At 34.2% G+C, this 27,620-nt stretch overlaps 1 pseudogene; it reads right to left on the bottom strand.

The window, feature by feature from the left end:
- Nucleotides 1-27,620, bottom strand: part of LOC122805026 — a 150,185-nt pseudogene that overhangs the window by 98,292 nt on the left and 24,273 nt on the right.

Genomic DNA, 27,620 nt, shown 5'->3' with positions numbered 1-27,620 from the left:
GCGGACCAGAATTTTTTGGGGCTGTGTTGGGAGGAGTCTAGGGCAGACTGGTAGTATTGTAATTTGTCCTGTTTATTAGCTTTTTGACTCTATTGCATAGTTCTAGGAATTTCTGTCTAGTTGAGGGGGTCTTGGTTTTGCGCCAGTGCTCCCAGGCTTTATCCCTGTTTTTCATTTCTGACTTAGTGGTTTTCTGTAGCCATGGGGAGGGTTGTGCTCTCGTTCTGGAAAGTCTTATGGGGGCATGGTAATTAAGGATGCTCAGGAAGGTAGTATTAAAAAATTCAACTGCGTCATCTAGACTGAGGTACTTTAGAGGACGCCAGTTACATTCTTTGAGGGATGAGATGAATGTGAGTGGGTTAAAGTTTAGTTTTTTACCTATTTGACGGTAGGTGACAGGTGTAGCTTGGTATAGGTATTTTTTGAGTAGGAATGTTGGGGAGTGATCACTGAGGCTATCTGATAAGCAGCCTGTTATATATGACTGGGGGCTCTTACTGACTAGTATCCAATCCAGGGTAGTGTGCCTGCTGGAGTTTTTATTTATCCTGGTTGGCGACTGGACTAGTTGGGTGAAGCCATGAAGGTTTATATGATGGGTTGGATTGTTGCCAGAACAGGATTGCCAGTCAATATTGAAATCACCTAAAATGATAGTTTCTTGGGGGAGATGGTGGGTAGACCAGCTGAGGAGGTTTTCTAGTGGAGGGATGTTTTGGCCAGGTGGGAAGTAACATCCAATTACATTGATGGTTTTATTTTGGTTTATTTTGAGGTTGGTATATATTATTTCTTCACTGCCTATTTGTGGAGCTGATGATTTTAAGATCTGGATGTTTAGATGCTGTTTAAATATTATAGCTACACCGCCTCCATTCTTGTTTAGCCAATCTACTCTTAGTATGCTGTAACCGGTAAGGAGTATTTGCTCACTGATAATGTGAGGTTTTAGCCAGGTTTCTGTCAGGATGACTATATCTGGGGAGTACAAGTCTATGGTGGCATGGAGTTCATGGACTTTGTTGGATATACTTCTAATATTTAGGCTTAGTAGAAGGAAGTCACTTGGCTTTCTATTGGCTGTGATATGGGAGAAGTTGTGGTTTCTAGTCTGATTATGAGGATTGAGGTTGGAGATGGTAGGGCCAGGGTTGGGGTGGATGTCTCCACTTAGGGCTAGTTTTGATATGCACGGGGTTATTAGTTTTCTCAGTTTTTGAATGTATTTGTTTATTAGGGAAACTTTGTGATTGTGCTCTGTGGGTAATAGGTATGGTGGCTATATAATTTAACAAACGTTATTAACTATATAATTTGGAGATCATGTTGTTGATGTTCAAAATATTGTATATAATTCATATATATAGAACATTAGAGGGGGTCTGATCCATATAAGATGAATTTTTAATGATTCTGCAAAAATCTTGTGAGTAGTTTAATATACTTTGTAATAGTAACCAATCTTGTGATGACAAATTATATTCCTTAATAGTATGTTGTGTGTGCAAAGTTTCTAGGTCTTTTAAGCAATGATTCCAACATATGAAGCTTTTGTTCTCCCATTCATTAAAAAGGTTAAAGTGTACCTTATCTGGAAAGTTTTTTGTGATTTTGAAAGGAACTAATAAATCAAACCAAATGTTGATGTCTGCATTAGAGTTTACAATTTTCCTAAAGTTGTTAAAGAAAAGGTTAGACTTGTAGATTTTGTAGTTTGTGTAACATTATATTGCATGAAATGAAAAATAAAATACCAAAATTTATTACAAGAGTTACTAAAATAAATATTTGATGACAGTTTATTTTCTTTTAGTAATATAGCTAGCTGTGGAGATTTTCAATTAGAATTATAATTTGTATCAATCCAGTTTATAACATGTTTAAGTAATGAAGCTCTTATGTAAGTGTCAATATGTGGAAAGTTTATGCCATCAAAATCCTATGGTTTGATATGATGTATGTAAGCAATTCTGTTCTTGTTAGGGAACCATAGAAAGTTCAGTAATATTCTATTTATGTCTCTGATAAGGAGGAGTGTCAATTTATTTTTATTTTATTTTTTTATTTTTATTTTACATTTGTTGACCAGGCTAGTCTAGCTGGATATATTTCCATTTTCAGTAGAGGCCTGGGGAGAAAAGCTCCACATAAAACATAAACAATGAGACATAAGCAATGAGACATATTGTTAATAAACACATTGCGTACAAATAAGAAAAAAGTAGTAATAAAAAAGTAATAATAATAAAACCTGGTGATAAAGTTAAAAAAAATTAAGGCACACATCAAAAAGTTGTGACTAGATTTAGGTCAGTTTAAAGCTTCTAACTTAATTCAAACAGGCTATGCCATAAGGTTCCTACTATAATAAGATAAAAAAGTATAAGTTGATAGAGAAGATGGAGTCAAGTGTATGATAAAGAGAGAAGGAAGAGACAGTAGTCAAGAAAATGCGAGAAGAGAATGAAAACGAGACAAACAAGAGGATATAGGAGAGATAAGAGAAAAAAGGTCACAGCATAGAAGGAATACAAGGGAAAAGAAAGGTAATGGTTAGGTCTTTAGCACAAGATAAGGTGAAAAGGTCAGGAGAGGGGGGGGGGAGTCAGTCAGGTGTATTACATGAGCAAAGCCAGTGGTTTTGGAAGTACAGTTTGATTTGTAGTTTGAAGAGAGGTAGGGATGTGATTAGAGTTATATCCCTAGGTAGCAAATTCCATACTCGGCCTACAGTATTAGTGAATAAGGAGTCACCAGCTAAGTTGTGAGGTTTTATGGGTTTGGTCAAGAGTTTAGAAGAGGAGCGAAGGGAGGCAAGATTGTTATAGGGGAGTAAGAGCTGTGATAGAATAGGGGTGTTATCAGGTTGGTACAGAATTTTATGGGCAATAGTAAGTTGTGAGATTAGAAGATGATTTTTTAGTTCTAGCCAGCCTAGAAGTTTCAAATTAAGGCAGTGATGGGTTTTGAAAGATTTACCAGTGGCGAAGCGGGCAATGTTATTATAGCAAGTTGCAAGTTTATTTAGATTAGTTTTCTTGAGGTTAGTGAAGATAGGAGAGGCATAAAAGAGAGTGCATATGAGATGGGAGTGGGCAATAGTAGCTCTAGCAGAAGGGGTGAGAAATGGTTTAACACGGTATAAGGATCCAATCTTTCTGTTTACAGATTTAATGGTGTTGTTGATGTGTTGATCAAAAGAGAGATTATTATCAATGGTTATGCCAAGCAGTTTAGTTGTTGAGTCAGGAGAGATGACTGTGTTGTTGTTTGACAGGATGGTGAAATGTAATGGGGAGGTACGAGTGGTGGAGTCAAGAGCCAAAACAATATATAGAATCAAGAGCCAAAACAATATATAGAATATTTGGTAAAAGAATAATTTTTAATAATCATAACCTATCTTCAAAAGAAAATAATATGTTATTCTATTTACTTATACAATTATTTACTAAATATATTATATTATTATAATTCATTTATTTCATCTTTTCAATAGTGTTGCTTAAAATTATACCTAAGTAGTTTAGGGAGTTTTGATTGTCAGATTGAATTATTTTCTTCTTATTAAAAATGATGTGATTAGATTTATGTTTATTAAAATAAAGACCTGAAATTGTTTGGAAACTGTTTTTAATTGCATCCAATTCATATAACTCTGTACTTAAATTAGATTGAGTAAGTAAGACATCATCAACAAAAAAAGATATCTTAGAATTGTAATGGTTATAAATATTAATACCTTTAATCTTTGGACTTCTATAACAAGGGCAAATAAGATAGGGGATAGTGGACAACCTTGCTTAGTGCATTTAGTTATGGTATGTATTTCAACGTGAAATGACCTGGTTTTACATAAGCTAAGTTGTCTTTATAAACGGCTTTTATCATAGAGATAAAGAACAATGGAAATGCTAATGCATTTAACATTCCAAAAAGATAGTCTCTGTTAATAGAATCAAAGGCCTTTTCTATATCCAAACTGACCAACAGGGATTCTTCATTTTCTCTGTTTAGGAATTCAATGAGAGATTTGATTTTTTTAATGTTATCTTGGGTATGTCTTTTATATATAAATCCAGTTTAGTCATAATTTATAATTTTTGTAAGTGGAACTTTCATTCTGTCAACAAGTATGGACATGAAGATCTTATAATCATTATTTAAAGGGGAAATTGCCCTGTAGGATTTACAGAGTTGTGGGTCTTTGCTAGTTTTGAGAATAGGAGTGATCAAAGAAAAGGATGGTGGGATCATATTTTTAGTTTGTACTTCCGTTAAAGTTTTGTGAAGTAAAAATATAGTGGTTACAGGGAATAGTTTGTACATTTCTATAATGATGCCATCTGCACCAGGGGCTTTATTGGGTTTAAGGTTTTTAATTTTATCTTTAATTTCATTTAGGGATTATTTGCTTCTCAAGACTTGTTTTACATTCCTCTGGAATTGTCTCTAAGTTTATAGTAGATAGCTCTTCATCAAGACCGTTACTGTTTAAATTATTAGAGTTATAGTGCTTAGTATAATTAAACCTGACAGCATCTAGTATATCACCTGTCAGATACTTCCTTATTAGTATGATCACATAATATTTTTATAATATTTTTTTATTTAGAATGAATCTTAGTTCTTACTGATAGATTATGTATATGTTTTGATGTAAGAGCATAAGAATTTAATTTCATCCTTTCTAATGCTAAATTTGTTCTGTGTGTTAGAATGTCTGAGTATTTTTTACTTAGTTCAACTGTTTCTTTTTTAATATCTGATGATGTGTGCTGATTTGGATTTTAGAGTTGAAATTTGTGATTGTAAGCTTTACATCTCTGATTCTCACTCCTTTAATTTGTTTTTGTATGAATTACCATTTCTGCTATAGATGTATGCCTTTAAAGCATCTCAAACCATTATTACATTAGTTTCAGAAGTATTATTTACTTCTAGAAATAAATTTATTTCTGCTAAAAGCCAAGGTTTAAAATAATTGATTTTGCTGATATAGGCTGGTATTCTAATTATAGAAGCTAGCTTAGTAAAATCTCTCTGTATTTCAAGTATGAGGCAATCATGGTCAGATATAGTGAAGGGGGGTATAAAAAAAGATGAACGTTTTAATTCTAAATCATTAGAAACTAGGATTCTGTCTATCCTTGTTTGAGTTTTGAACCTGAGATCAATATAAGAATAACTTACTGATTTATTATGTTTAGAAATGAAAGTATCATCTAAGTTGAGGAAGTCAATCCATTTCCTTAAAGAATTTTGATGTGGATTTAAGCCTGAATGGATGATTATTTGTAGTATTAGGATTGTCTAAGATGCAATTGAAGTATCATTCTAATGTAAGGTTACCTTTATAAATGTTAGTTGTAGAATCAAGATGGCATTTTGCAGTTGACACTCCTAGTCCTGGAGATGAATACAGATTGACTAATGAACAACAACTTCAAAGAAAACCAAGTAACTAAAACAAACAGCTGACAAAGCAAATGTAAGAAGGAATCAGACACCAATTAGCACTTTCATTCCTTTTTTAAATTAAATTAATTTGTGAAGCTTATTGGATGTTTGATGTCACATGATGACTGTATTCCCTTATTTAAATGAGTGGTAGTTTGTTTTGATTGTTTCTGATGAAGTTCTGTTGTATTAGAAAAGGACCAAATGTGCTAATTGGTGTCCGATTCCTTCTTCCTTTTGCCTTGCCAACAGATTAACTAATGTCCAAATTTTATTGTTAAGTTTTAAAATGATAATGGCTAATAGTCCCTCAGAATCATTGTATTTATATAAAATTTGCAGATGTATAACATTTTCCTTCCAAAGATCATAACACCCCTCCTTTTGGATTTATATGAAGAGTGAACTAATATAGAATAATTATTAGAGTTCCAAATATTCTTTTCAGTGGATTTAAAGTAAGTTTCCTGTAAAAAACAAAAACAACTTGAGATTTATTGACATTTAAATACCTTAACAGGTTTGATCTTTTCCTTGGATTATTAAGACCGTTAATATTTAAAGAAGTTGAAGATAAAAAAGACATACATAAATATAGAGATAATTGAGGTGATAATAAATGATGACTACTGTTTAATCACATTATTATTTAATCACAGTATTATCTAAAGATACCCAAGTGTGAGCAAAAATGTATAGTGAAATTGATAGAAAGATGAATGTAGCTGTGATATAAAACATATTCAGGCCTAAATGTAAAAAAAAAAAACAACAGAAAGGATACTGCAAAACATATTATCATAGAAAATAATATTTCCAAAAAACAAACTTGGAATTATTAAAATTCCTAGTCTGAGAGATAAGCTGGAATCAATCAATATTGCTTTCCCTCACCTTCATAGCAGCTCTGACAAGTTCTATAAATAAGACATATATAGCAGACATTAAACTAGTCTAAAGAGCTTTAACTGAAATAAATGGTGAGCAGTAAGGAAATTATTTGTAGATTGCTAAAGTTAAAACCACAAAGAACAAATAAGAATCACTATCGCATAAGCGTAACCTATATGGGACATGCTTTGTTCTAATAAATTCTGAGTAAATCATTCTGTATATCCAAACTTATATTCTCAATGCAAATACTGAAAAGAGTTATCAAATCTCTTAGAATTAGAAATACGATAGAATTCATTTACACATAACAGCTATTACCATATATACATCACTAAGGATAGAAGTATACTGTATAAATGTAAAACAACCTTTATAATGTTAACTTGAATTCAACTTATCTGTAATTGTTAATACTGAGCTTACACTAAATAGAATGTCTTATAAATGTATCATATATTCTCATGCCCTGTCATTGCTACTGTACTGGCATTTCTTTTGGCAAACCAAACCTTCTTATAAATATAAAGCAATATATCTTTGTATCTTAAAGAAAAAGACTAAATAGTATTTAACAGAATTACTTGCTGCAATGATAAACTGGATTAAAATTATAAGTGCAATTAGTGTAAGAGTAAAATGGTATAATGTAAGAATTCTTTTTTTCTTTTTGGGACTAGATAAGTAACCTGGAACAAAGAAGTTAAAACTGTTTTCATATAACATATAATTAAAAACATTTTCAACTTGGTAGAAACTAACCTTAATATTTCCTATATTTCTGGGCAATCATGACTAGAAACAGGGTATATAGAACAGGAGTGCAGCCCTGAAAAGATTACCCTTGTTTCCTATGTGTTACATTAAAAGGAAATGGCCAGGGAGTTTCTAAATCAACATTGTGGATTCTGAGTGGCTCAAAACGAGTCTCGAGGCTCCTCAAGGTAAGAAAAAGCTTCACATTAGGCAAAGAATGGATTTTTTTTACAAAGTTCTATGAATTATAAAGCTAAAATTAAAAAAAAGTTAAAAAAATGTTGCAAACATTTGTGGCAATTTTCTATGTATTTACAAATGGCAAAACACATTAAGTGCAAAGATTAACTGTTTTCAGGTAATTTTTCCCTGGCAAAGCACAATTAAGCCAAAATATGATTATATATCATATAACTATTATTTTAGAAGTCCAAATAATGATTTAAGTAATAAAATGCATTCAGAAATATGTAATTAATTAATTTAAACAGGAAAAAACACCTATCACGCATCAAAGATATCAGACACTCCTTTTGTATTTTTATAAAGAAAGAATAGATTAAAATTACCTGTGATGAATCAGGCTATTATTTTCTTTAGCATTGTTTGTAGTTGTACAATACTATAACATTGTAAATAAATATTAAAGGCAGTTAGTGTCTAGATTGAAGTAGGTTACAGCATGACAACTGTGAAAGTCAGTTTTGCTAATAAGAAGGAAATAACATTTTATTTATCAGTAGAAGCTTAGAGAGATTCATTGCTGAATGTAGATGTAGTGTCACTTTTTTGCTTCTTCTTCTTTTTTTGGCATCTGTCCAAGTGTTTTTCCTCAGATGATCTCTTTAATGAGGTGAAAGAGACTTCCATGTCTTCAGGGATAAGAATTAAGTTACTGTTTTTTATGAAAGTAGATACTTCATCTATGCTATTAAATGTCATTGTTCCATTAGGCAGATGCATTTTTATTCTTGTAAGATACAAAATCTGTGTCATGATATTATTTTGTTTTAAAAGTTTAACAAGAGGCCAGTATTTTTCTTCTTGTCTAGTAATTTTGTGGAGTAGTCATTGTCAATGCTAATGTAACTTTGGTTATATTTTAAAGGAGTTTTGCTCCATGCAGTTTTTAATACAAGATCTTTATCTATGTAGGGTAAAAATGTTATGACTATTGACCTTGGTGTACAAAAAGAGGAGGTTGAAGCTGGCTTATCTAGTGATCTATGGTCTCTCTCTATTCCATAAAAAAACCATTCCTGCAAGTCCACTATTTCAAAGATCCAAGAATTCAAAAAAGTTATAATGTTACTGGCTTCTGATTTTTCATGGAGGTCAAAAATTTGTATGTTGCACCTTCTTTCCTGGTTCTCCAGATCATCAAGTTTATTTTGTAACCAAGTATTTTATTTAAGTAGAAAGTGTGCTGTTCTTCCTTAAGTCTCCCATCAATATCAGTTGATGCAGTTTCTGTGTTAAAGATTTTATTTTGATGCTGTTGTATCAGTTCCTTGAAGACTTCAGTTTGTTTTTGACAGTTTTCCCTAAGATTTTCAAGATTTTGTTGAAAATTATCAATGTTTAAAGATAATGTCTGTAAGACTGAAGTTACCAATTGCATCTCTTTCGTCAGTGCTGAATCTGTTTGAGAATATTCAGTGCTGCTCATTTTATATTGAAGATGTCTGTAATATTTTGACAGGATGAGAATTCCCCAAAAGTTGTACTCTTAAAGTTTAATGTATCACTGATGAGATTTTATAAAAGTCAATAGTAATTTTTGACTGGATTCCTGTCTAAAGAAATAGTTTTACAGAGCTCTGAAACTATGCTGCACCCAACTGGCCATCTTGGTATCAGCCCCCCCCTTTCTGGATTCTAACATCATTCTGAATTTCCTTTTTCCTTTTATTTGTACTTCTCATCAGTAACATACAAGAAAACTCCATTTCACAATATCATCTTTTTTTACTTGGAGAAGTCCTACTCCAAAGCATTGTTTTCATACATACGTTTTCACTACATTGTTTTCCTCAGAAAAAAATGCAGATTGCATTAATCCATGAACTACTATCCCCTATATAGTCCAGTTTTAAACATAACCATGCTTCATATGCCTGCAATACCACACAGACTATAGTGTCTGAGTACAAATGAAAGCAAGCCATGTTCCTTTATCATCAAAAACTGTCTGGCTTTATTAAAAGTACTGCATTCATTTCATTTCTTATTGTTATTTAACCAAATAAGAACATTGACATAGTCACTCATAAGATAGCTCAAGATGATAAATGAAGTCCAGAAACTTTTAAACTGATGCTGCAGATAGGAGACTGGAAATACACAACAAAATTATTTTCCATTCTCCAATGTTATTTATCTTAATGCTTAAGTTGTAGCAAACATAGACAACCAGTTACAATAACATTTTATCAAAATTTACCAAGTGAAACTTTTTAATGAGGCCAAATCTTTCTCATGTTCCCAGTCCCAATTCCATTCCATCCCAAATGTTTAGACTGGAAATAAATTATTTTGAAGCTTTTCTTTCTTGCTGAAAAAAATGAAAAGTAAGCTGAAAGTGATAAGGAGCTGCATGCCTTCACTTAATGCCTGTCACGAAGGGAAGCATTTTATAGTGGGATTTCTGTGACTCAGTCCTCAAAAACTGCAACAAATGTCTAGGGATTTAAACATTTTCTGCAGCATCATCAGAATGGTTTGGAGGAACATGTTTATCTCACAAAGGATACTACTGCTCTGGCACAGACTCCTTACCCATGTAAAACAAAGCTCATCTCTGTCCATATTCAAGTGCAACTTAGATCTGTGGATGGAAAACAGAAAATTTACCCCAGGACTGCCCCCCCCCCCCCATACTACTAATACACATAGACAACTTCTAAATGCTTTATCCAATGCATGGGTCTCCAAGTTATTTATAGTATGATCTCAGTTATTCTCACTAGGGATAACATAATTATTGACCATGTGAGGGACAAGGCCAAGCTAACTCCAAATGGGACAGATTAATTCAAGCAACAAAAAGGAAACTGGCTAGGGTTAAAATGGCCTAAAGGGGCAGCTAGCCTATTACTTACTTATGAAACTGTGTACCTAGAGCATTTTGTCTGCTCTCTGCATGTCTTGGTGTTCAGGACAGGTGGTGTGGTAATTTCCCTCCATCATTATTCCAATAAATTATTGATTTATAAATTATAAATTAATTTTGAAGTGCAGGTGACCACTAGAGATGCATCTCTCTCTCTCTCTCTTTGTATATATATATATATATATATATATATATATATATATATATATATATATATAAATATATATATATATATATATATATATACACACACACACACACACACACACACACACACACACACACACACACACACACACACACACACACACACACATACATATACTCATCCTAGTTAACCTCTGAAAGAGTCATGTTTGCAAAGCACTTGAACAACATGGGTGCACTTGGCAACAAGCCACACGAACCACAATTCCTACATGTACAATAATATCACTGCACTGACAGGGAGACAGTACATGAATTTTGTTTGAACAAGGGGAAGAGATCTTTCTACAACTTTTATGGATCTCCTTGAAAGTCCTGATATATGCAGTGTAAGACATAAATTTATTGTAATGAAACAAATACTTTTAAAACATTTTTCTTCACTAGTCCTGCTTCTGTCATCACAAAAACAAACAGGACATTTAGTGCCCTGGTGCAGGGTTGTGTGGCACATGAAACATACTGTACTAAAGCAACCATAAAGTCAAAGAATGCAAATATAACAGGAGAATTTAATTATGTAAGTTTTATACTCTGATATAATATCAATCACTTTTTATTGCTGTAGTAACATGTTAGTTGACTCATTGGCTTTATTTGGCATCTACAGTATGTCACCAGTGTAAATGCAGTTCTTTCTTCAGTGCTTCCAAAATATCTTCCATCAAAATATTGTACCATTCATCTGGAATTGAAGAGAGAGAGAGCAAATCAATATGTTAAAGCAGAAATGTGAGCAATAAATTTGATATTTTCTTACTAATTTTCAAGTACTTCTTGCCAACTGTTTGATTTTTGATATGCAGTCTTCTTGTCTTACTACCTGTGATGCATTTTTATAAATCATTCTGTCAATTCCTAACATTTCCATATTACCTTCAGCTTATTGACATACTTATGTTCAGCAACATGCTTGCTCTTCCTTTTGCACATCTTTGAAAATCAGTCTTACTTATATCCTCAACTAGTACACAAGGGTTGAACTTCATTGTTATGTTTCTCATCTTCATCATCATTATAGCACATTGTCACATGGATCTCTTTTTCATATTTGTTATGATTATGATCTATTGTGAATTATTTTCTCATTTCTGTGTTTTTATTTGACTTTTATTTTATGCACTTTTATATCTTCATTTATTTTTTTTTAATTGGGCATTTATAATTTCACTTGTTCTACATTTTCCAGAACTCTTGAAAACACAGGTCTGTTCCTTTTAATAGCCCCTAACTTGGTAAGTTTTATGTCATGAACTATATACTGCTATTCATGAGTTAGGCAGTTCAAAAATTCACTATTTGGACTGATTCCTCAGCTCAGTAACATAAGCACCTGTATTTTCTGTAGGACTTTTTTTCATTGCAAAAAAACAAATAATGAAAATTTGCATTTTTTTCTATGCTCAGACAAAATTCCCAAACTTCTAATTACTGGTGTTTTGTACTACTCCTTTTTGAGAAAAGTAAAAAAAAGTGTTAAATGCTTTTAAGGCTTCTTCCCCTGCATATAGATATAAGATGCATTGCACCTGTTCCGGCTTTTTGCCTGTTTCACTCACGGTGATAAATAAATCCAATTTCTGCAGCCAAAAGCTTCCAGTTTTCTACCTGGTGATTCTAGCTGAAGCATTTTTCCACTGAGAATTGTAGTTCTTGTTTTCCAAAGCCATACATTCTCAAAAGAAAAATATTCTTTTACTTCTTCAAGTGCACCTCTTCTCTTCTGATAGCATATGGCATAACAGTGCTTGTCTGAATGGTTAATACATAACATGGAGAATGTGAATGCAAAACTAGCTTCCATGAGGTTTTTAATCAGACATGCAGCTTCCAGTTGTCATTATCATTTAAAGTACAAACGCCATATATTACAGTAACCAACAGAAATTGTCTAGCTGTTTAGTGAACAATACCATCACTTGCAATTTACGTTATTATATATTCTGAATAGAAACAATATCACAGCAGAGCAGTACTGAGAAAGGAAACCAAAATGGTAAAGCAAATATGTGAATTATAAGGCACAGAACCAAGTAAATCAGAAAAGAGAAGTAAACTGACAGAAGTGTTAAAAGACAGAAGAGACAGATATTACTGAGCTCACAAAGACCACAGCTATAGAGTTCAAGCATTCAAGCGTCCATCTTTTAGAGGGATATTAGACACAAAGGTTTCTGATGAGTATCGGACCAAAGACTTTTGAGTGGCAATACGCCCATTAGATTAGGGTTACTATGTCCAAGGTTTCAGAAAGTCAGTTGTCCTAACATTTATTAAGAACTTCAGATTCATGCTACTGAGGTATATCCAGCCCAAGGCTATAGTGTGGTACTAGACCCAACGATTTAGAGTCACAATTAAATAATGCAAAAATGTACATCCAGAAAACACACACCAGTACACCATGGACAGTGATAGAATCAAAGCCCAGTGAACAAGGAACTTGCACACATTTGGAAACATGTAACTCAAAAATTCAGACAAATAACTGCTTCTACTTGCAACCGCCTAAATAAAAAAAAAACTTGCCACAGCCAAGCTCCATAAACATTTTGAACCATACATCCCTTGTGACAACACAATTCACAGATAGATGGCATACTTAATGTACTATGCCTCCTACACAACAATATGGAGAAGACCACCCCCCCCCATACACACACACACACACACACCCACACACACACACACACACACACACACACACACACACACACACACACACACACACACACACACACACACACACACTATCTTAATTAATTTAATTCCATAGTATCACAGCTGAGCCAAACATTTGTCTGCATAATAGTGCCATAGCTGTTGTCACATAAATAAATGGTGAATGCAAAGGACACCTCAGAATGTCAGTTGATGAAATGGGAGATTGACTGAACAAGGGGAATCCGAGGACACACATATATCAGCATATACCTGCAGAAAGCCTCTACCAGATGTCACTACTGGATATTTTCTATGCATGAGGATTTCTGCAACATCAAGTTGTATTATGTAACAGTCTCTTTTTCCAAAAGGTAAGAAGTATCTTTTTTAACAAGTCCTGTGAACGACAGCAAAATATCACCTCCTAATTGAGCTGGAAATCTGATTTACTCATTCGTAGTGAAATTTACAACTTGGGCTTTGCTCTCATGAGTAAAGCACACCATGGATAAATATGGCCTCACTGCCAATCAGGTGGTGATTATCACTGTGTCTTATTATTTATTTATGTATTTATGTGTTTGTCTGCTTGCTTGTTGGTTTATCCATATTTGTTAACTGTAGAAAGCAATGATCCCCATGGACCATTTTCAGATTAAGCTTGGGGTTACAAACTGAGAGAGTAACCCTATTTTACAGTTTAACAATTAGCACATACCACCTTAACAATAAGTACACTGCAGCCATACATTTCAATTAAACAACAGAGAAGCTACTTAGCAACCTACACACGATGACATGATTTTAAAATTTAAACTATGTTATGAGTAAGAATTCAGAAGCTCTAGAAAATTTGAATTTAATATATAGTAGTTAAGAGATGGAAAAGTCTGCGGTAGTTTGAAGTTGGATAGTGAAAAACAGAAGGTTAGTTGGAGGTTGAACAGGAATAAGGGACAAAAGAATATTCCTAGTTGAAAATGTTGTTGGTTATACTCTAGGCAGTATAATAGTTTAACACATTATGACAAATGTGAAAGGGAAATGTGCTTTGAGGCTAAGTTCTAGGTTACATTATTGTTCAAGAAGCCTTTGCATTAAACAACTTTTTATTATGTATTGATTAAGCTATTTTTTGAATTTTTGATTTGATTCAAAGGTCTTTACTTTAGATGGCAGAGATTCCTAGATATTTGGAGCTTGCAATGAGAACGCATGACATGTTGCAATGGAGTTTCTTGTGGGGTGTTAGCAAGTTGGAGTAGAAATGGGAGTCATTTTAGGTTGTATATGGAGGTTCTTTTGTTCAACATGCTGGTATAAATGGGAAAAGAGTTTAAACTATTTTAAAGACTTTGGCTTTGAGTGTGTGGCGTAGTGGCATTCTTTATGTGGGGATGGGGTTATGAATCTACAGATATTATATGATGTAGATTGAAAAAATGTTGCATTCTTATTGGAGACTGATATGATTAGGGGAAAACAATATCTGAGCTGTGTAAGAAGGATTCGTTTTTCTATTGCAAGTCTCCCTGCATGGGAGAGAGAACATGGGAATTCTTTTTTGACCTAAAAAGTATTTTTTTGGCCTTATTAGTTTGAACATGATGTTGAATGCAGAGATTTGCATTAATCAAAACACTCAGATATTTGAACTGCTACACTATTTCTACTCTTTTTATTATGGAGAATGCTGCAGTTTTTTTCCAACTTTCAATAATTTATGGGCAGTTCTTAAAAGTATATTTTTTCAGTTAAATATAAACTTACATTGAAGCAACCAGCCAGCAAATTATGACTGATCCTCTTCTATTTCAGTTTGTAATCTTTTAAGTGCTTTATTAGCTCTGTATATGACCATGCCATTTATGTTTATAATAACTGGAATATGGGGGAGGTCAGCAGGCATTAGTATGCATGATGTAATTACCACCAAAGATTCTGAGTTTATTGGGCAAACCAATATTAAACTAGAAAATATTAATATACTTCAAAATGTATTAAGCAGTTTAATAAAACCCCTGACCTTGGCAACTTTTCTCTAAAAAGCAAGATACATCTCACCTCTGAAGCAAAATTGTACTTACTGTGCAGCCCAGTGCATCCTGATGTCACCTTTAACAGGATACATCTGCAACCCCTGACCTATGACTAAACAGCCACTTTTTTGAGGGGGAAATATTATTGCTATATTTATGTGTATTGTGCATTTTGTTCTTATGTGTTATAATGTCTGTAATGTACTTTATGTTTTATATTTTATTTTAACTTGTTTCCAGGCCATGGCTGAAGAGGGCCCATTTTGTATCAGCCTACTCCCCCTATCAACAAATGAATAAACACATAACTAACTAAGTAGCTAGTTTATTACTATAAAATCCAAATACACAGGATTTGGTAAGATCACCATTGATTATTATTATTGATTTGATTCACAAAATGTGTGGTCACTAGGGAATATAATAATTTAAATGTATTTGTTAGCAGATATTTAAGGTTTGATCAATGTAAAAATATGCTACTCTTGCTGCCTCTTGTGGTCTTTCCTATATAGGTATTTAAGCCTGTAACTAACATTTCTGGAATTGTGCCCAGTTCTGTACTGTTACCCCCTTTCTTATGGTATATATGCTAAATACAGAATTAAAGATGCATCAGATAAAAAAATCATTACATTATAAGTCCTTAATGGAATTGGTAGTAATAGAATAAATCTACACAACTCTGGATCCAGTCATCTCCTTTACTGACTCATGGAAATACTCAGGACTCAGTTATCTTGCTTGCTGATTCATGTGTACCCTTTTAATTTCAAATATGTATTCAAAGTTGGAACATATTATGCTCTCCTGCTGAGAAAAATAAAGTCCTTTTAATAACTAATTTATAGACCATGGCTTACATGGCACATGCCTAGCCACAACTGTATAGAAATACACTGAATCTAGGGCCCTGAAATTATTATTCCAGCTTTCACTACAATAGTATAGTCAAAACTTGAAAGTACAGACTATGGACTCTTTATATCAATGAACACAACTATAAGAGAAAGCTAACAGATACTATTCAATGCTTCTTTACATGAGTCTTTTAATGATTGTGGCATAAGCATTCAAAATAAAACATTAAAAAAGACTTGGAATAAAAATTCATTTGAGCTGTATATTAAGTAACTTGTCATCTTAATTTTACATGGAGAAAGTCTTACACTTCTTTGGCATATTAAAAAAGCAATATCATTATTAGCAGTAATAGCTGTGCAATTTTATAACATGAGGAAAATAACATGATTTACTAAACCTGAGCCCCTATCATGAGTGAGAATATGAATTACTGCTGACCTTGCATGGTTTACTGCAGTTATGTAGTGACTTTGTTTTAAAAATAAGTCATAATGCCTTTTCAAATTAATACCACGGCATAATGCAAACTGCTGTACTTTCTGCAAGAAAGTGAATCAGTTTGAAGGCTTTGGGATGTGCGATACATACACATATCTATGAATATGACAACTTAAAATATATTGTGTGGATGCACTTGATGCCATGTAGAAGTGTATGGCTGCAAAAGCAATTTGATTTAAGTGCACCTGTCCATACATTTTAGAAGTAGACAAAGCACCAAAAGATGCAAGTGTATTTATCTTCTATTTCATTTTCGTGTAGGAAGCTTGAATTAATGAAATATATTTCATCGGTTATAATTTATTGCTTAGTGGTGATTAAAAATGGTAGCTGTATGTTTTAAGTGTTCAAATAACTGTACCGATTTCTGTTTCAGCGGGGCTGTTAAACTAATTAGTGGGCTATAACAGATTTTTACCTTCTACTTTGATATATACTTCAGCTGGAGGTAAAATCCTTCTTTTGTGCCATACATTTTATTTATTTTTACATTTGGTGAGTAGATGGGTGGGCTGCTTCAGTGGACCTTTTTCAGCCATGACCTGAAGGTAGCATACAAGTTCAAACATAATGTCACACAAAGATAAGGATATAAAATAATGCAACATATAGCAAGTACACTGTTTACACAACCTTTTCTGCATTGTTGAGTCTTCATTTTTCAAAGAGGCTTACTAGAAATTACATGCACTTTACTAGGTTAAGGAAATATGGAGTGCACAGTGCTTTTAAAATGGTGTCACTATTTAGTACACTTGGTATTTAAGACAGATTTTGAATTATAATACTTAGTTCTGAGAAAGGCTGGCTAAAATCCAAAGAAAATGCAAGTTTCTGCTGTGCTACCATACACATATGGTGATGTTATTATAAACTTGCTTAAGCCTGAATAGTTTCCTGACTTTGAACAGTCTGTGAAGTAAATTTGTATTGCTTTGTACCCTGTTGTTTTCAGTTGAAACCTGGGTTGTAAAACAGTGTCATATTAGTTTTTGGGCATGCTTTTTTTGTATCTTGATAACACAAACAGTAGCAATATACATTGTTGAAGGAAAGTGTTGACTTTCTTCTACCAGATAAGCTTCAAGTCATTTTCATTCTGTATTATTCACAAAATATAAAATGAGTTAATGTTTTTTTTTTTTCCTAGAATCAGGAAGATATTGAATCCTTGCTTGGAATTTTAATGTGATTTCTTATAAAGTTGTTTAAATGCACCAGTTCAGGTATGAATCATTTCACTGTACTTTAAAAGATCATTTTTGAGTTTTATGGCCCATGTGGATATTTTAACCTTTGTATATTTATTGTATAGTAGGGCTTTTATTTCTTACTAAAAGTTCTTTCATTACATAACATTTTCTCAGACAAAAATTACTTTCATTTATCACATCAGATATAAGTAAACCTATATTAGTCTCTGATATCATTTTTATTAAAAAATGAGCCATATAGCTGCAGATAAAGCACTGGTGAAACCCAAATACATTTAGGCCATCAAATTAATGATGCGTTATATAACCTGACAACTAGTAACTCTAAAGTAAAAATGACAGGAAAACATCATGTTAAAAGTGAAGGCATTGGTTTTAATAACATTTTAATATGCAAACAGCATTGCAGCAGGGCAAGTCATCTGGAAAAAAAGGAAAAGCAAGATTAGAAATCAAATAAATATGTGAACATTTGTCAATGAAAAACAAGTCAAGACAATTCTCTCAATCACAGTTCACTCTCACTTTTTCTTTTATTACGATTGTTTGTACTTGATGAATCTATGCATTACTTTACTTTGGTGAAAATTGACTTTCTTAGAACAATTTATTTGTAGTTTGTTTACTTTATTTTCCTCAGTTTATCAGTCATTCAGCAACTCTGGTAGGTCTGGATTCACGCAGTTTGCCAGATCATATTACTGCCACACAGCATAGATTCACTCTTGGTTAAGTCTTTTAAATCTAAAGCTGATTTACCTTTTGTATTCTGTGATTTAAAGATGGATTAATTTCTATGGCTCTGCAAATATGTAGAGTGTGTGTGGGTGTTTGTATACGCGTGATTGAGTGTGTGTGTGTGTGTGTGTGTGTGTGTATGTGTGTGTGTGTGTGTGTGTGTGTGTGTGTGTGTGTGTGTGTGTGTGTGTGTGTGTGTGTGTGTGTGTGTGTGTGTGTGTGTGTGTGTGTGTGTGTGTGTGTGTGTATGTGTGTAGGGTGGAGATAAGGACAAATGTGTTCAAGAAGGTTAAGCAGTTTAGTAGAAATAATGTTTCCTTGAACTGCCAGAGTGACATGTTGTATAATAATGCTTTGTACTGTCATGCTGTGGGCTGGTGCCAACACAAAGATATTTGTGTAATGCCCTAAAACTGGAACAGTATTTGCCATATTTTACAAGGAAATGTGCCCCCCCCACTAACTAACAATAGTTATTTGTTTTTTGTTAGTGCTGATCTTGGTGTTGTGATGCCTCCATTTCCTCCAGCGTGATGGTGGTTCATAGTTAAAGCACAGTTGTCTTTCAGAGGTTGACACTGGTCATTTCTTTTACACCTTTACATCTGGTTATGCCATGACTCCTCAGTCAGTCTTCTGCTACCCAAGTTTGTATTTAAGCACAAGTTCACAATATTGCAGTTGCAAATCTAACAGCCACAGCAGAGGGCAGGCACCTTTCTGCAGCTTATTGCACAAATATGGGCATAAAACCAACTCCACAGAACTGCAGAGTGCTCAGAAACAACCAAAAACAGAAAAGAACTTTTGGCACAGATGTTCATGAAGGCTTCAAACAACATATGGCAAAACAAACCAACAGTGTTATTAAAATGTTTAAAAATACACTCGCTAACAGAACAAAACAAGGTTCTATAGAAGTCCCAAGCACAGCTGGAGATGAAAAAGCTTAACCTTGTGTGAAATCATTTTTGAGATTGTATTTCAGCAGTTTTTATAGGCTCCTGCTAATGTTGTTTTATTCTGTTAGCGAGTGTATTTTCTAAACCTGTTAATAAAGCTGTTGGTTTGTTTAGCAATATGTTGTTGGAGCCTTTATGAACATCTGTGCCAAGTGTACTTTACAAATATAGGCATAGTACAATGAACAATCTAAAAATGTTGCCATAAAGCTAAGATCAAGACAATCAATGAAATCAGAGCTATTTGAAGGCTGCAGACAGACAACAAATATTTTCTCTATATATGCCATGAAGAGCAGGTGTCTGAGTACATACAGACCAAGCTTATTGCTAAAGTGATGATAGCAGTTACAGTAAAGTTGTTTTTGTTTCTTACAAGTAGGAAGACAAAAATTCTCAAATCACAAGTGGATGGGTCATGATTTGAAATTTCAAAGGGAATTTAAAGAAAATGAACCACTATATTTCTGTGCTTTATCTGCGTAAATATATAACAGTTATTCATTCACAGGATAGGTTTGCAGAGAGAAGAAAGCAAGTAGCATATATACAAAATGCTAGTAGCAAGAGGTCTCTACACAAATCTCTGGCAAGTGCTGAATGTGACAATTCTGTGCTCATTCTGCTGTGATTTTGAAAACTACAATGCATGCAAAAAATTAAATAATAATCCACAGCTGAGGGACCTCTTCTCAGAGGTCATGCACAATTTCAAACTCATAGCTACGTAGTTTCAGTTTGCTAAATATTATGATGTTGAAGATTGTACAAAAAAAAAGACTGTTAAGAAACAAAGACAGAACCAAAATAATCTGAGGCAAGTGTCTGAAATCATGGGCCTACTTTTAAATATTAGCATAATTCACTTAGAAATGTGACAAAATGATTTATATTGCCATACATTTTCTACAGGTAAAAGCATCTGTAAGATCCAATAGCACACGATTTCTATAAGATTCTGATCGAAGCCTGGCCAGGAACAAATTATTTTATCTGTAGTTTCTTTGACATTAAGCAGAACCTATGATATTTGATAGCATCAATAACTGCTTTCTTTACACATCAAAATTCCCTCAGCAATTGAAGGTGATAAATGCTGCTGTTTTGTTTAAGCTGGATAGTTCTGAATCATCTGGGCAAATGTAGTATTGTAGTTTCAGCTCCCATTACTGCCAGATGTGCTGTAAAAGTTGAACATAATTCACGTACAGCATAGTTTTGGACTTGAATACAGCATCATCCCAATATCTGTGAGCTGACTCTTTAAAAACTGGATGAAGATCATATCAAGATGTAACAATGTGCTGTAGTTATAGCAATAAGAACCGTCTGTGGAACCAGCTTTTCAGTTTTAAGGTGAGGTTTATTTACAAGGAAGAACATAAGAAGTATTGTTCCCTTGAAAAATGGTTGGGGAGTAACAAAATAGCAGAGAAGTCAAGAATGCACTACTAAATTATTTTCCAAAGTTTCATTCAGTGTGTTTGTTCTTAAAGCTGTCCGGTAAACAAACAGTATTTTCAGATACTATTCTTTCCCTGTCAAGAGTCTGTGCCATACTTGCATGGTTAACTCCACTGGTTTCTCTTTCTCAGGACAACAGCTCTCATCCATTTTGAAGGATTCAAGGACACCTTCCTGACTGCTTTCATTCTTTACACATCTAGTTCTCAGGACACTCATCTACAGGACTTTCATTAGAGCCATAGGTCAGGAATCAAGAAATAGTGGCCATGATTTACCCTGAGAGACACCTTTTTTTCATTAGCATTCTTCAACAGTCTGCTTCTCATTTGTTCGCCTACTCTGTATTTCTCATGAATTCTGCAGCTGCCTTCCATAATTCACATTTTAGTAAAGGCAACCATAAATACAACACCTCCACAAGTAATCTGTTTCTCACATTGTATGGTGCAGTGTTTCAGGGGTTTGCATTGTCACCTCACAGCAAGAGGTTTTCTGGTTCAATTCTCAGTTGGGGTGCCTTCTGTGTATAGTCTGCATGTCCTCCCTGCATTCATGTGGGTTTCCGCCAGGTTCTACGGTTTCCTCCCATGCTACAAAGATATGCATCTGGAGTGTTTCTCCCCAGGCCTCCACTAAAAATTGGCTTGTTCCAAGTCAGACTTTCCCAGTAAACAAATGTTAAATACATAAAATAAAGTGGTCACTGTAGCAAAGAAGGAATGATACCATTGACTTACTTATTCAGTGACTGATTCAAGTCTCTTGATTTAGTCAGAAATCAATTCCTTAGGTCAGTCAATAAGTACATGAGAACTGCAAGTTAGTGTAAGTCATGATCTATAGAGAGGACCTGCTCAACACGTGGCGCTGGCAATATAATGCAGATTTACAAGGCAAATGAAATAAGATTTTCACATCCTGACAGTTTGGTTTACAAGGACATAATTGCTCTGTTATATGCAAAAGCTATGCTAAATGAAGTTATGAAAATATAATTAAAAGAAAGATAATAAAAATCTGTTATGCAGGTTCAGGCTCAGATTATTAAGGTGAACTCCATTGGATCTGTATGAGGCCGTATCCTTATCCTCCATTTCCTGGTCCTGTAGTACTATAGACCCCAACTGTCCCTCATTACCCATCCTATTATTGACGTAATTCCTCATTTTCTTAATTGCCTTATGACTATTTGTCTTCTTTCTGACCAACCATGTAACCAATATGCAAACAGATGATATCCATATTTGGGAGCTTCAGCTTCAAATACAAGATATCTCTTAATATCATTGAAATTAACATAATTTTAGAGATAATCCCAGATAACTTCCCCTACCCAAATGTATTAGCATGATGCCTGGCCTTGGAAAGCCTTTGATCTGCTGGTAATCCAGGACTGTAAATGCATACACAGAATTCTCTTTATGTCTTTCTACCTAAGCTGGAAGAAGTCTGCATCCAGTCATAACTGCATTTTGTTGATATGATTAATACCCATCTGTTAACCAGGTATGCCAGCTGGAAACTGACGTCTCTTTTCATGGATAACCAGGGATCAATGTCTAGTTAAGTGACTTGATCAAGGTCGGACAGTAGGCAAATGAGGGCTGAGGGAATCAGACCCTGTATCACAAGAATTTCAGCTCACATTCTTGACCATCATCGTCAACTGCCAGATATGAACATAGGCTCTTCTTTCATCTTTCATAATAGAGGAGTTTCCAAGCACCCGCGTACTGGAATAATCTGCAAAATAAAACATAAATATTACTAATTGTCAGAGACTTATTCATGCTGGTGCATCCACCTGTGAACCCTGTTGTTATCAACACTACTTTCATAAACCTAATCCTTTATCCCACTCCATTACCTTGCCTAATCACCAGCATATTAGAACCCCTTTTTAAAAATGTAATAGTGTAGTAATGCTGTAGATTTCAATTTATCTGTGCTCTTGAAAACTTCCATGGAATTGGCTGATTCTACTAGGTCAGAGGATTGTCTTATCTTAAAAGAATGTGCAAAAAAAAAAAAAAAAAAACCCAAAGTGGACCAGATGATTGAGTACCCTAGGACTCTCTTCAAGAGGGCTTTAAACTACTGTATCCACAGCAACCCACCTACAGGAGCCCTGATACTGGTTCCATACTGAATGTTTTAGCACTTGGTACATATGTTTCATCCCACTCTGGTTCAACATTAACAACAGACGTCTTAGAAGCTGACAAACATACTACCATCTGCTCCTTCAAGATCACTATGTCCCCACAGCACTGCAGCCCACAGACCCCTTGTCATACACCACCAAGTAATTTGCTTATTCCAAAGGCACCCCATTAAAGGAAAACTACTAATCCTAACAAAGTAGCTTAGATGCTATAGTGCCACAGCAAATAAATAAACTGTCACCAATTTACTCAGCAATTCATGTACTTTGGCAAAGTATTTCCCTGATCAGGACCCATACTACAATCCCTTACAAATAGATTATTTCATTAATTATTGTGCTCATAAAAAATTCACCATAATATATACAAACAGTATATTACCAGACAAAAAACTATTTACATACACTCCTTTTTTTTCTCCGCTGCATTCTTTTCTCTCTCTCTCTCTCTCTTCTGAGATCCAAGGTTACAGCCTCCCTTCCATGCTTCCAGATCTTACCTTTATCCACTAAACAGGTGTCTGAAATGGCGGCTCCTTATTGAAATATCAGCACTAATAATGTAATATAATGCCGAGTGCTGATACACTAAAAAAAAAAAAAACAAAACAAACAAAAAAAAACAACCCCCCCCCCCAGGAAATGCACAAGGAGACAGAATATTGAACATCGCTCTTCTCCTTTGAACTTGTTTGCTAAATATACTAATTAACCCCAAGATTGTCACACCTCGGAGAAAAGGGAATAATATGAGAAATTACCTTCTTGGACTTAGCATATATAAATCCGTCTTTTTTTATTTATTTTTTTTGGCCATTCAGCATTATGGAACTCAATAAAGCCTGACATTTCAAATGTTTACCATCAAGAACAAACTCTCAAGCTCTACTCTGGTGAGGGTAACGTGAATAACTGCATCTGTAACATGACTGATTAAAAAATAGTATTGCAGCAGTCAGCTCAAGGACTCACTTTTGGCCCACTTTATTATAACAATAAAACCATTAAAAACATACTGATTGAGTGCTTTAATCCTAAAAGCAACTAAACCTTCATCAGAATCAATTACAATTAAAAAATAAGCCATTAAATACATAAAATAATTAACCAATTAAAAGTGCTACTTGCAATTTAAGGGTACCATGACCTAAAAAAATGACTTGACTACAAAGTAAATACTTACAAATAAAAACTAACAGCTATACAATAAAAAGTGTTGTGTAACACATAAATAAATAAATAAATAAATAAATAAATAAATAAATGAACCATCAAATAAAATACCGTCAAATAAAATTGGCCCTAAAATTTAAAATAGGTTGAAGAGAAATATTTTCATTAATGCCAGGAGGCTGACCAGCATGTAGTCTCAATTGCCATTTTACTTCTTTCTGTTCAAGTAGAGACTTAAAATCACCACCCCTAGGGTCAATCCTGACTAGCTCAAGGATGGAAAATTTAAAAGTGAAACAACGGGGACTATTACCAAGGTGCTTAAATAAAGCTTTATTAGTGTTCTGCTTACTCATCTGATAGGTGTGTTCATAGATTTGTCTCCTTAGGGTTCTTTCGGTTTTGCCCACATAAAAAGCAGGGTGCCCTGAACATTTAGACAAATATATTACTCTTTAGATTGACAATTCCCTTTAATGAAGTAAGCTCTTGAGCAGATGTCATTCTCCAGAGGTAAACTGTCGGCTTCTAAATTAAATGAACATTGACCACATGACCCACATTTAGTTGTACCTTTCTTATGCGTCACAATACTACACTCATCCATTTCAACTCTTTGTTTAATGTTAGGGTCAGTTTTTCACACAAAAAGGGTTGTTCTCTAAAAAATGGTAAATTTCAGGGTTACCCTTAAGAAAGTTCCAATTCTTCCTAAAAATATGTTTGATCTCTTTAGCCTGTGGGCCATACTCTAATAGTAAAGCCCTTTTGTAGTTGCCATTTGCTTTTACCTTATCAGAATTAGCTAAGCCAGTCTCTAACAGAGGTTTGAACTTCTTGCCCCATTGGGACAGTACATACTGCCTATTGTTATTAACTAATGGGGCTGGGTAACCTCTGGCTATAAGCATATCAGCTATAACAACAAGCTCATTAACAACATCTTCAAAAACAGAAGTCATCCTGGCAGCCCTAATGAACTGCCCCTCGACAATACTTTTTTTCTGACTAAGTGGATGACTGCTAGAAAACTCTAAGGAGTTACTATAAGATGGCTTTCTATAAACATTTGATTTAAAACCACTTCCTGTGTAATAGATCATTGTATCTAAATAGTGAATATTTTCCTTATCCATACTATGTGTAAATTTAAAAAAAGATGATGTATTGTTAATATATTCAATAAAACAACCAATATCTTGATTCAAACCATCCCATAAAATAAAAATATTTATATATGTGTGTATGTGTGTGTGTGTGTGTGTGTGTGTGTGTGTGTGTGTGTGTGTGTGTGTGTGTGTGTGTGTGTGTGTACTATACTATACTGTATTAGAATATTTCTTTAATACGATCTTCTGCTTGGGTCTAATACCACTGTGAGATACTCACTTGACCATTTCATAATGTAACCCTACACTGCCGAAGCGTAGTGCCTAGATGACTACTTCTTTTTCCTGAATGCACTGTTGCTGGTTTCTGTATAAGACCTCTGTATTTTACCACCATGTTAAGTGTTTCTGACATTGTATGTGGAGCTTTTCTCCCCAGGCCTCTGCTGAAAAGAGGTAAATCTCTAGCTGGACTTTCCCAGTCAACAAATGCAATAAATAAATAAATAAATAAATAATGATAATTATATTTTGGCTACAAATGACTCAGTTTGGCATGTATCAGATTAATAAACATGGTGTCAAAATTTGAAATTATGGAGAGTGCAGAGCAGTTATATGGTGGCAGTACCGGCATACACAAATCTCATTAATAATATCCTCTCTGTAACCCCTCAGGCTTTACTGAGCAGTTAAACATAAGTTCATAGGTACACACTAGGCTGTTGACTTACTTGATCATTTGTAGCTTAACCTCTGTAATTCTCAAAATATTGGATTCCTGTTTTATTCCCCAAAGGTAGTTTTAGTTAACATGAAAGGATCGAAGTATGTTTACCAAAACTACTTTTGTTGGCAATGGAGTTTCCCCTCTTTCTCCATTGTTGTGCAACCTTGGAGTATATAAGTTGAGGTGTATGAGGGCTTGTTCCTTGCAAAAAAAGTTTCTCAGAGGTTCAGTGAAGGTAGTTTCAGCAAACTTTTTTGAAATGTTTTACATTTGCTGAAACTGCCTTTGAGTCAACATGAATTCATAATTTCTTACCTTTTATTTAGAGCAAACTTTATTACTTTCTTCCCCTTTCTGTAAGGGATAGAGAGAGCAGACCTAGAGTGATTTCATGATTTCCTATTCATCCATGCTGTGTTTGAAGAGGGTCAAGGAGATATTTTGCACAATGTAAAGGGGAAGTCTATTCCAGGGAGAGGACGTTTTTGAGATAAATTATCTATCATGCCAATAGGTCTGTCTGTGTTGCAGTGGAGGCATAGTTCAGCTGGTCATGGTATTACTTGTTTTGTGAATGTGTAGGTCACACAGGGCTGGTTCAATTGAAGAATTGCTGACAAGGCAGAGGACACCCCTTAGTAGTCTGCATGAAACACAGAATAGAAATACCCTGGGATTCATTAACGCCTACACTAAGTATACATAAAGTGTACACGATTCTGAGTAAACAGACAACACAGACAGAACGCACACCTTCTTCCTCCTAATTTTAGTTTTCCTACTGATTTTCTTGCAGCCTTAAATAACGAGGGGGGAGTCATAAAGGTTACCATGAAGTGTATAGTACATGTACACTTCGTACACTTTTTCTGAGTTATCAGAAAGCACAAAAAATGTGGTAGGGATGTTCTTGAATATGGATTGTGTACATTTAGTGTAGGGATTAATGAATTTGGCTTACAGTGCCCTATGGTAGTCTACATAGCACTTAGACCCCATTACTTAATCCAGCATCTAGTCACCAGCATCTATAGTGTACTGTAACTGAAAAATAAATGGTCCAGCACATCAACAGCTTTTATGCTTTTCTGTAAGGAATTATTGACATTTTAACAGATGAGTCTTATTTCTAGACAAATACTTACCAAAGGGTGTGTTATATTCTATTATGGGCCTGATAAGGGAGGAGCAGAGAGGCATAAAAACTCATTTTAATCTAAAAGATAAATCCCTGGTGATTAACGTGACAAATGTGTCCATGTTTGTTATGACTGTGTCATTTTTAAGGGAAGTTTTGTTTGCACTGCATTGCCCTATGATTAAAGTTTATCTGGGTTTTCTTTTGTGATCTAATTTACTTGCATAGCTCTCACCTGCTTACTTTCAGAATTAGGGCCATAAATAATAGAACAAATAGGGACACTTATTTTAAAATATTAGTATTATTAACTTGAAAGTTGGGTGCATGGGTGATCATTTTTCCTAGAGGTCATAGTGATACACCTTTTTGGCATTTAGTTTTATGCCAAGGTCTTGGCATCATTTGTTTTTACTTGTTAGCTTTAT

The sequence above is a fragment of the Protopterus annectens genome, chromosome 6.part0, assembly GCF_019279795.1.
Source record: "Protopterus annectens isolate FY-2018-M chromosome 6.part0, PAN1.0, whole genome shotgun sequence".
Taxonomy (NCBI): Eukaryota; Metazoa; Chordata; order Ceratodontiformes; family Protopteridae; genus Protopterus; species Protopterus annectens.
The sequence above is the reverse complement of the archived record's forward strand: the minus strand, read 5'-3'. Positions and strand labels throughout refer to the sequence as shown.